This window comes from Myotis brandtii, unplaced genomic scaffold (assembly GCF_000412655.1).
Source record: "Myotis brandtii unplaced genomic scaffold, ASM41265v1 scaffold744, whole genome shotgun sequence".
In the NCBI taxonomy this organism is placed as follows: domain Eukaryota; kingdom Metazoa; phylum Chordata; class Mammalia; order Chiroptera; family Vespertilionidae; genus Myotis; species Myotis brandtii.
In genome coordinates this window covers 407,986-417,479 of record NW_005370965.1, presented here as the reverse complement: position 1 = coordinate 417,479, position 9,494 = coordinate 407,986, and positions in this window count along the sequence as shown.

The window sequence follows — 9,494 nt, the reverse complement described above, 5'->3', positions numbered from 1 at the left end:
GTGCTCTGCTAAACCCAGTGGTGCTGATAGGAAGGGTCTGCCTCTCTCAGGACAGACCCTCTCTCTGCACAGCTGAGATTAATTGGGACAACATGTGGCCACATAGACTAGCTGAAGCATGTCCATTCTTAGACGTAAGGCCACATATAGCAGCAAGACACAGGTTAGACCTTTAGAGATGAAAGTGACCTTGAAGCAAGTCCATCCAAAGTTTGGTGACTTCCTCAAGACCACATGGTCAGGTAGAAGCAGGGCCAGGGAAGCAACTGGGTTTTCTGAGCCCAGACCAATGTTCCTGCCTCTCTTCAAAGTTGTCTCTGTTGTCTGTGCCTGAACATTCAAAAAGTGCAGGGTCTGTGTGTCCAGGTTCTGGGATGCAGAGTTCTGCTTGGTCTGTCTCCAGAGCCTGTGCCCTCAGCTCCTGGGCATGGTGCCACCTTCCCTGGCATTCCTTCATGGCTTTGCCAGAATGGGCAAGGAGATGGCAGCTTGGATGGCAGCCCTGGTCTGAGGACTTGCCAGTGCAGGGTATCTAAAAAGGCAGCGATTCATGCCCAGCCAGGAAGAGTGAAGAGCCCAGCGCTCCAAGGCCCTATTCAACGTCGTGAGGTTTCCATGCTGGAGCCAGATTGCCCCCCACCCCCACCATGTGAAGAAGAAAGGAAGGGATCCAGTATTTAAATGGGATACTTGCATCACACTGCTCAAAGAGGTGAGAAAGCTGACTGTACTTTTGGCAAAGTGTTACTTCTTCAAATTCCATTTTTGTACTGTTTTTAGGGGAGGGTTTCAAAGTACTAGATGCTGAACATTTGGAAGTGCAAAGAAGCAGGAAAAAAATTCCCACAAATCCCACTAACCAGAGGCACTTTTTCTTCTGGTCTTTCATCTGTGAACTTTTTCCCCCCTAGAACTGAGATTATGAAGCAGAGACGATGCAGGATGGTACTTTTTCTCCCCACTTGACATTATATATCATAAGTATTTCCTCCATGTTATTTTCTTGCAAAAGACACATACCATGGATAATTTAACCATTCCTTGAGTATTAGAAATTGAAGTTACTTTGATTTTTTTCTATTATAAGTACACCGAGATGAACATCTTTGTGAGCAAGTCTTGGTGCTCATCTGTGATTATTTCTGTACATTGAATCCTCTAAAAGGAATTATCGAGTCAGAGATGAACATTTGAAATCTCCTGAAATGTGTTGCTTGTAGATGTAGAGTATAACTCCCATTGTGAGTTAAATTCTCCTGTCCTGAAATGGCTTTCTTCTTTTGTACTTTTAGACACCTGAGCTCTGAGCGTTTGTTCTTTAGTTCATGTCATGGTCCTTGCTTCTCCCTGATGTCATCTATAATCTAGGTATATAATATAGAAAGTTCTAGAATCTGTAGAGGTCAGAAGGGCCCTGAATATTCTTTGGTCTAACTTTGTTCATTTGATGAGAGTTTAACTCAGGCCTGGGGAGGTGAGTGGCTTGCTCAAAGTCATACAGTCCTGGCCTAGATGGTATCAGGTCCCTGTAGGCACCCCCGCTTCTCCACCTCTGCCCTAGACCAGAAGCTCAAGGTTCCCAGCAAATGCAGATGGAATCCCAACCATTGTCACCTCCTTTCCTTTTCCTTCACACCTGAAAGGTCCTTGGTTGAGTTGTCAGGCCCTCCTCCCTTCTGCACAAGGAGGCTCTGGGTCAGAGGGTACTCAGCTGGCCATTGTCATCTGAACATGTTACTTCCATGCATGGAGCATGTTCTTTCTTTTTAGATCTTTCAATGGCATTCCCAGTGCAGTTTTATAACACCAGGGCCACTTGGAATTCAGTGAGAACATAATTTCTAATGTGCTAACCACTTACACTTTTGTTGTTGCTGTTGTTAATCCTCACCCAAGGATATTTTTTCCATTGATTCTTAGAGAGAGTGGAAGGCAGGGGGAGAGACAGAGAGAGAAACATCAATGTGAGAGAGACACATTGATCGGTTCCTCCCGCACTTGCCTGACTGAGACAGGGGATCAAGACAGCAACAGAGGTAGGTGCCCTTGACCAGAATCAAACCTGCGGCCCTTCATTCCTCAGGCCAATGCTCTCACCACTGAGAAAACTGGCCAGGGCTACTTACACTTTTTTATTCTTTGATCCAACCAGAAAACATTTATTGAATACTCATTATGTGTTAAGTATTGAACTGAGGGTATTAAAAAAAGTCTATCGGGACCTGACTGTGCACCGTCAGGCATAATTCTAAGCCCTTGGTGTGTGTTCACTCTTAATCCTCACGACAACCCTATGAGACAAGCTACTATTATCATTCCCACTTTACAGAGGGAGAAACTGAGACACAGAAAGATTAAGCCACTTGACCATGATTTTACAAGCTGGTAAATGACCAAGCCAGGCAGTCAGGTTCCCAAGCCTGCCCTTTCCCACCTGGCTATGGAGGAGTTAGACTGTAGACAATTGCTGCAGCACAGGACAGAAGTTCCCATATAAGATGCAAGCTCCGGAGGGCAGGGCGGTTTGTTCCCTGCTACCTCCCTGGGGTCTAGGACAGTGGCTGGGCACATGGTAGGCTCTTAGGCAACATTTGTTGAATGAATGAATGAATGGATGGATGGACACAGGCAAGGTACTGATTTAGTGGTATTGGAACCCAGAGTGAGTGTGGGAGAAGATCAGGAAAGACGGGCAAAGTGAAGGGCTTGGTGTGACCTGCCAGGGAGCTTGCATTTCATCCTACCATAGAGAAAAGGAGTGGCAGACTCAGATTTGCATTTTAGAAAGAGAGCCCTGGTACAAATGGGAGGACAGAGAGATGTGGGTGGGGTGGGGTGGCGTCTGACAGAGGACAAGCTCATGAAAGTCCCCTTGAAAAGTCTGGGGGATGAACGATGCAAGGGTGGAACACAACCAGGGCCAATGCATCAAAGGGAGTGGATTCTAGAGGTTCCTATAGATCCGAGATCAATCAGATGTGGGCGGGGATAAAGATGTCATCTGAGTTCTGGCTTGGGAGACTGGGTGGATCAGTGGCAGGAATCTAGATGGGCAGAGCACGTAGGACAGGTTTTTGGTGTAAAGGTGGGATGTACAGATGAGGTGGAGCTTAAGTGTTCATTGGGTATTCATGGAGACAGCAGGAACTGTCGGTTGGAGCTTTGGAAGGTCAAGGCTAGAAATGAGATTTGGGAGTCATAGGGGGAAAGTGCCCTGGGGAGAGCGAAGGTTAGATCAAAGAGAAGCCAAGAACAAAAGCCAGGGAAACACCAATAGGGCAGAGGGTGGGGCTGAGACTGGATGGTCAGTCGGGAGAAGATGGGGAACTGGAGGGAGCAGTCAGAAGAATGTGGGGAGGCCACAGAGGGTAGAAAGATGTTGGGAGAAGGAAATTGTTGGAGACCTTTAATATATTTATATATGACTGATTTCAGAGTGAGGAAGGGAGAGGGAGAGAGATAGAAACATCAATGATGAGAGGTAATCATTGATTGACTGCCTCATGCACGCCCTCTACTGGGAATAGAAATCGGGCATGTGCACTGACTGGGAATCAAACCTGGTAGACCCTCAACCACTGAGTCACAACAGCCAGGCTCATTAGAGATCTTGATGAGATTTCAGTGGGGCAGGGGGAAGGTAAAGACAGGCTGTAGTGGGAGGAGATGACACTGTGACGGTGAGAGAGGACAGTTTATCCAAAGGTCATCAGTTTAGGGCAAGGGTGGGAAACATCCGGCCTTCGGGCCATATAAGGCCTGGGAAAATCATTTCGTCTGGCCCTGCCAAGGCAACTGCAGGTTGGACTAAAAATTTAATAAATCTAGGAGCTTTTTTCATAGCAACATAAATTTACATTAAGTGAATGATATTAAGCAAATGATGTTATAAATATCCAATGTCCCTTGGCAGAAAAAAGGTTCCCTGCCCCTGGTTTAGGATGAAGATACGGGACAATCCCTGAGCAAGAAGGAAGCAAGTGGGAGCTGGTTCTTAGTCTTGGTCACCCTCTGGACAAACCAAGGTATGCCCAGGCCCCACCCAAGAGACTTCTGTTTAATTGACCTGGCGTGAGACCTTTCAGATGCACAGCGGAGGCAGAAAGCCGTTGGCAGGGAGTGTCTTTGTCATTGTTGTTGTTGTGTTTGGTTGTTTTTAAGGTAGAAAAATCATAAGCTTGCTTATAGGTGAGGGGACAGAGGGGAGACAGTCCGGGAGGGCCTGGGTGCTCTAGGTGCTGTCCAGTGCTGTGAGTGAACCTGCAGAAGTAGGGGAATGACAGGCAGATGTGGATGCATTTTTTAAAAAATATATATTTTTATTGATTTCAGAGAGGAAGGGAGAGGGAAAGAGAGATAGAAACATCAATGATGAGAGAGAATCATTGATCGGCTGCCTCCTGCACGCCCCCTACTGGGGATTGAGCCCACAAACCAGGCATGTGCCCTTGACCAGAATCGAACCTGGGACCCTTCAGTCTGCAGGCTGACACTCTATCCACTGAGCCAAACAGGCTAGGGCTGTGGATGCATTTGAAGGTGGCCTTGGCACATCTGTTTGTGGGCACAAAAGGGAGAGATTTCTTTTTTGATGGCTTCTAGAAGTGAGCTGCTCTGCAGAGAAAGAGGAGGTGAGGTAGGGAAACAAGATCGACTAGGAAAACACAGGCTTGAGAGTGGGAACCATTGAAGAAGGCAGACGGATGTTTGGAAGACCTTGGCCACTTCGCTGGCTGGGAACTGTGGGTTTGTCCTGGTCCTAGGCTGCCCAGCAGGGGATTTCTCTGGCAAGGTCAGTCGCCCTGTCAAGAGGGAGGAGTCTGGCTGGAGGTTTCCAGGGAGGTGTGGTGGGAAGAGTGGGGCTGAAGGTCCTGAGAGAGGAGTCCAGGGTGTGAATGCTGTGTGTGATAGAGGCTGAGTGTTGTAAGCGGGGATGGAGCAGGACGGGGTGGTTCGAGAACTGGGGCTTGTGAGAGGTGGAGGGAAGAAGACTGGTCTGAGGGGGTGGAGTGAGAGCCTGAGGTCAGGGTTCAAATTGCACATGTTCCAAGGGCTGTAGCTACAATGGCCAGAAATGGAAGTAGATGCCGATCCAGACACAAAGTAAGGAGGACTCCTGCCAAGTCCCCAGGACTTGGGAAATAAGAAGAGAAGGCAGGTGGTGACCAAGTTAGAGAGTCTTTGCAAGTAAAGAATTTGGGGCTTTGTCCTATGGGCAGTAAGAAGCCACTCAAAGATTTTCAGTACAGGAGTGGCAAGTCCTGGGAAGATGAATCTGGACATTCTTTGCAGCGTGGCTACAAACCAGAAATTGTAGATCTAGGAGATTAAATAGGTCACGGCTGCATTGAGAACAAGGTCCTCCAGGTGGGAAGGGATTTGTAGTTTGACAGGTTCAACAACCAGCCAAGGCCCTGTCCTCTCTACCACACCTCAACCAGGTGGTCATCAAGACATGTTTGAGCCCAGCCAGTGTGGCTCAGTGGTTGAGCATCGATCTATAAAAAGGTCATGGTTTGATTCCCGGTCAGGGTTCATGCCCAGATTGTGGGCTTACTCCCCAGTGTGGGGCATGCAGGAGGCAGCCAATCAATGATTCTCTCTCATCATTGATGTTTCTATCTCTCTCTCCCTCTCCCTTCCTCTCTGAAATCAATAAAAATGTATTTTAAAGAATATATATTTGAGTTTACAATAAAAACAACAATAACTAGAATAGGGTGAGATCCATACTTCTTTCCCACCAGGAACCTATTCTAATTCTACAGTCCACACACATCTCCAATGACCCTTAAAATGATCATCCAAAACTCTTGTATGCAGGGGACCAGCACCCCATGCCTAGAACTCAGCTATTCCTTCATCTGTGCTACTCCAACAATGGTCTAGGTAACTGTCACATGGGTGCCCAAGGGGATGCTGGTAAGAATTTAGGTGAGCCAGAACCGGTTTGGCTCAGTGGATAGAGCGTAGAGCGTTGGCCTGCGGGCTCAAGGGTCCCAGGTTCGATTCCGGTCAAGGGCATGTACCTTGGTTGCGGGCACATCCCCAGTGGGGGGCGTACAGGAGGCAGCTGATCGATGTTTCTCTCTCATCGATGTTCCTGGTTCTCTATCCCTCTCCCTTCCTCTCTGTAAAAAATCAATAAAATATATTTATTAAAAAAAAGAATTTAGGTGAATGGGGCAAAGGGTCTGGCCTAAGAATTTCGGAGTTCAGCACAGAATCTCAGGCTTATATAGCTCAAAATATGTACTATGCATGGTGGCTATGAGATCAAACAGACATGAGCGAGAATCTCATATCTGCCACTAACTTGCCAATGAATTATTTAACCTCAATGGTTCTCAGTTTCTCTGCCAGTAAAATGGAGATAACAATAAGATCAGCTTTGAAGTATCATGAGGATTGAGTGAGGCAACGCATGCTGAGTGGTTAGCACAGTGTTTCGCACATAGTAGCTGATAGAGATGAGCTGTTGTGACATTTTAGCAGAAATTTACTGGACTGAAATGATTCCCTTCCTAATGCACATGTTGAAGCCCTAACCCCCAATGTGACGGGATTTGGAAATAGGGTGTCTAGGAGGTAATCAAGGTTAAATGAGTTCATAAGGATGGGGTCCTAATCCTTATAGAAGAGGAAGAGATCTCTCTCTCTCTCTCTCTCTCTCTCTCTCTCTCTCTCTCCTCATACAGGTAGTGAAGAAAGGTCACATGAGGACACAGTGAGAAGGCCATCTGCAAGCCAGGAGGAGGGTCCTCACTAGAACCTGACCACTCTGGCACGCTGCTCTTGCGTTTCCAGCTCCAGAGCTGTGAGAAATCAATGTGTGCTGTTGAAGCCCCCCAGTCTGTGCTGTTTTTTTATGGCAGCCCAAGCTGCATGGCAATGCGGGTGGAAGCTGCAGCCTCAAGGGATGAACCAGACACAGGTGGACTCAGAGAGGTGCATACAAAATAACGCAAGTTGCGATAGTGAAGTGCTCTGAGCCGAGAGCAGGCAAAGCTGGACAGGCTGGGGGCTTGCAGAGGAGGGGGTGCTCAGCAGAAGTGTAGTCAGAAAAGACTACAAGGCAGATGGACACAGACAATAGGGTGGTGAAGGCCTGCGGTGGGGGTGGGCTAGAAGAGGTCAAGGGGGGGAGAGACATATGTAATACTTTCAACAATAAATATTTAAGAGTTTTATAGTTTTTAAAAGAGTGAAAAGTAAGCAAGTATGAGGAAGAAACACTTATACATAATTTTTCTTTCATTACCACAGGACAACTAGAATTAGTGCAGGGCACCACAGAGGTGACTTTCATGTGGCTTTGAGAGCAGATCAATGGGCACAGATGCAGTTAGGAAAACCCCAGGCTTCCTGAGACCCAGGGTGGCCACACAAGAGGAACAGATCAGGAGACAACACTGGGCAGAGGTTCTGATGGGAATGAGGCTGGAACCAGCAGGGAGGGTATGTTTCTTGTTTTGGTGCATTGGTCAGAGGCACTGCTGACAGCACAGAAGAAGAAGCAGAATATGAAGCTGGAAAGGAGCTGACACGTAATCACTGCGGAAAGTGAGTGGCTGTTGGCAGAAAATGCGTTTAGGAAATGCAGTCATAGGCCCTGCCAAGGAAGGTTGTCATGATTCAGGCTTGGGAAGTGCTCAGGACCGGAACAGAGGTTGGAGGCTGCACAGGGGCCTGGGCAGTGGCCGCCCAGCATGGGACAGCGGCAGCCAGGCAGGCTGACCAGTGCAGGCAATGGCTTGGCTCAGGGCCAGAGAGTTGCTGTCTCCACAGTTTGGCAAATCTGACCTGGGGGCAACATGGTACCTTGGGGAGATCACTGGGGTGTTTTGCTTTACACCCCAGGTGTGGGCCTTGGCCACAAAGATGCAAAGTTACCAGGGCCTTCAAGTTTATTGAGCTAGCTGCTAGCACCTTCGTATTTTTCATGTTTGGCCCAGGAAACATCCAGGCAGCTTTCTTGGAAGGGAAATTTATACATTTTTTGTAAAAATTCAAATCATATCATAGATACAGGGGACAGCTCATTTTTAAATGAAGACTGTGATGAAAGTCAAGAATCCTTTTTGAAAAAAGTCACCAGGGCCTGTTTCTTAAAATCTGTTTGATAAGTAGGATTTTCATGCAAGTCACTTACTTAAAGTGGGTGCTCCAGAATTGCCCCTCTGGGCTGATTCTCATAGATGGTGGGTATGGCAGCTGGTGCAACCACTTTATTTTATTTTTTTAAATATATTTTTATTATTGTCAAGGGTGGGGGGAAAAAAGGAGAAACATGTAATACTCTTTGTAATAATTTAAGCAATAAAAAAAATGAAAAATGGAAAAAAAAGAAAATAAATAAATAAATAAATATATTTTTATTGATTTCAGAGAGAGGAAGGAAGAGGGAGGGAGAGATAGAAACATCAATGATGAGAAAGAATCATTGATCAGCTGCCTCCTGCACTCCCCACAATGGGGATCAAGCCCACAATCCAGGCATATGCCTTGACTGGGAATCAAACCATGATTCCTGGTTCATAAGTCAACACTCAACCACTGAGTCATGCCAGCCAGGAGGTGCAACCATTTTAGAATATAATACTGTATAGTCCTAGCTGGTTTGGCTCAGTGGATAAAGTGTTGGCCTGTGGACTGAAGCATCTGGGTTTGCTTCTGGTCAAGGGCACATACCTGGTTGTGGGCTCTATCCCCAGTAGGGGGCAAGCAGGAGGCAGCCAATCAATGATTCTCATCATTGATGTTTCTATCCCCTCTCCCTCTCCCTTCCTCTCTGAAATCAATAAAAATATATTTTTAAAAAACGAAGACAATACAGCATAATCCATCAAAACTGAAAGTATGCTCTGCCTTTGAACCTGGGTTGCTCTTCTGGGGATTTACCTAGCAGGCACCCTGACTGAACAGTATGCAGAGATCTGGCCACATGTGTGCACTGTGGCGTGGTTTGTGATAGCGAACGCCGGAAACCCTCTGCGTGTCCAACAGCAGATTGGTACCATGAATTATGCTATGGCACAGAATGGTATGCTGGCTTTAAAAAAAAAAGTGTGACCAACACAAAAACCTCCATGAAATGTTCAGAATATTGTTAAGTGAAAAGAGCAAGGTGCCTCTGGGCAAGCAGGAGAACTTACTTTTCACTGTGCTGGTTGAATTTTTAGTGTGAGCATGTGTTACTTTTCAATTTTAAAAAGATTAAAGAAAAAGGTCAGTCTCTTTACGAATCCTGAGGGCTGTGTGTCTCTGGGGACTCCACCAGCAGTTCACATGAAGCCAAGCTATCCCGGAGGAGTTCACACACACTTCAGGTACCAGAGTTGTCTTTATTCATTTAATTGTATTATTACAAAAAGTAGTGTGTGGTCATGAAGGAAACCTGGAAACGTAGAAGGAAGAAAAAAAAAATGCTTGTAGAGTTGTCACCTGAGCACTCTTCAAAATCAGTGATTTCCTGAAATAAAGTTTTTCCATCA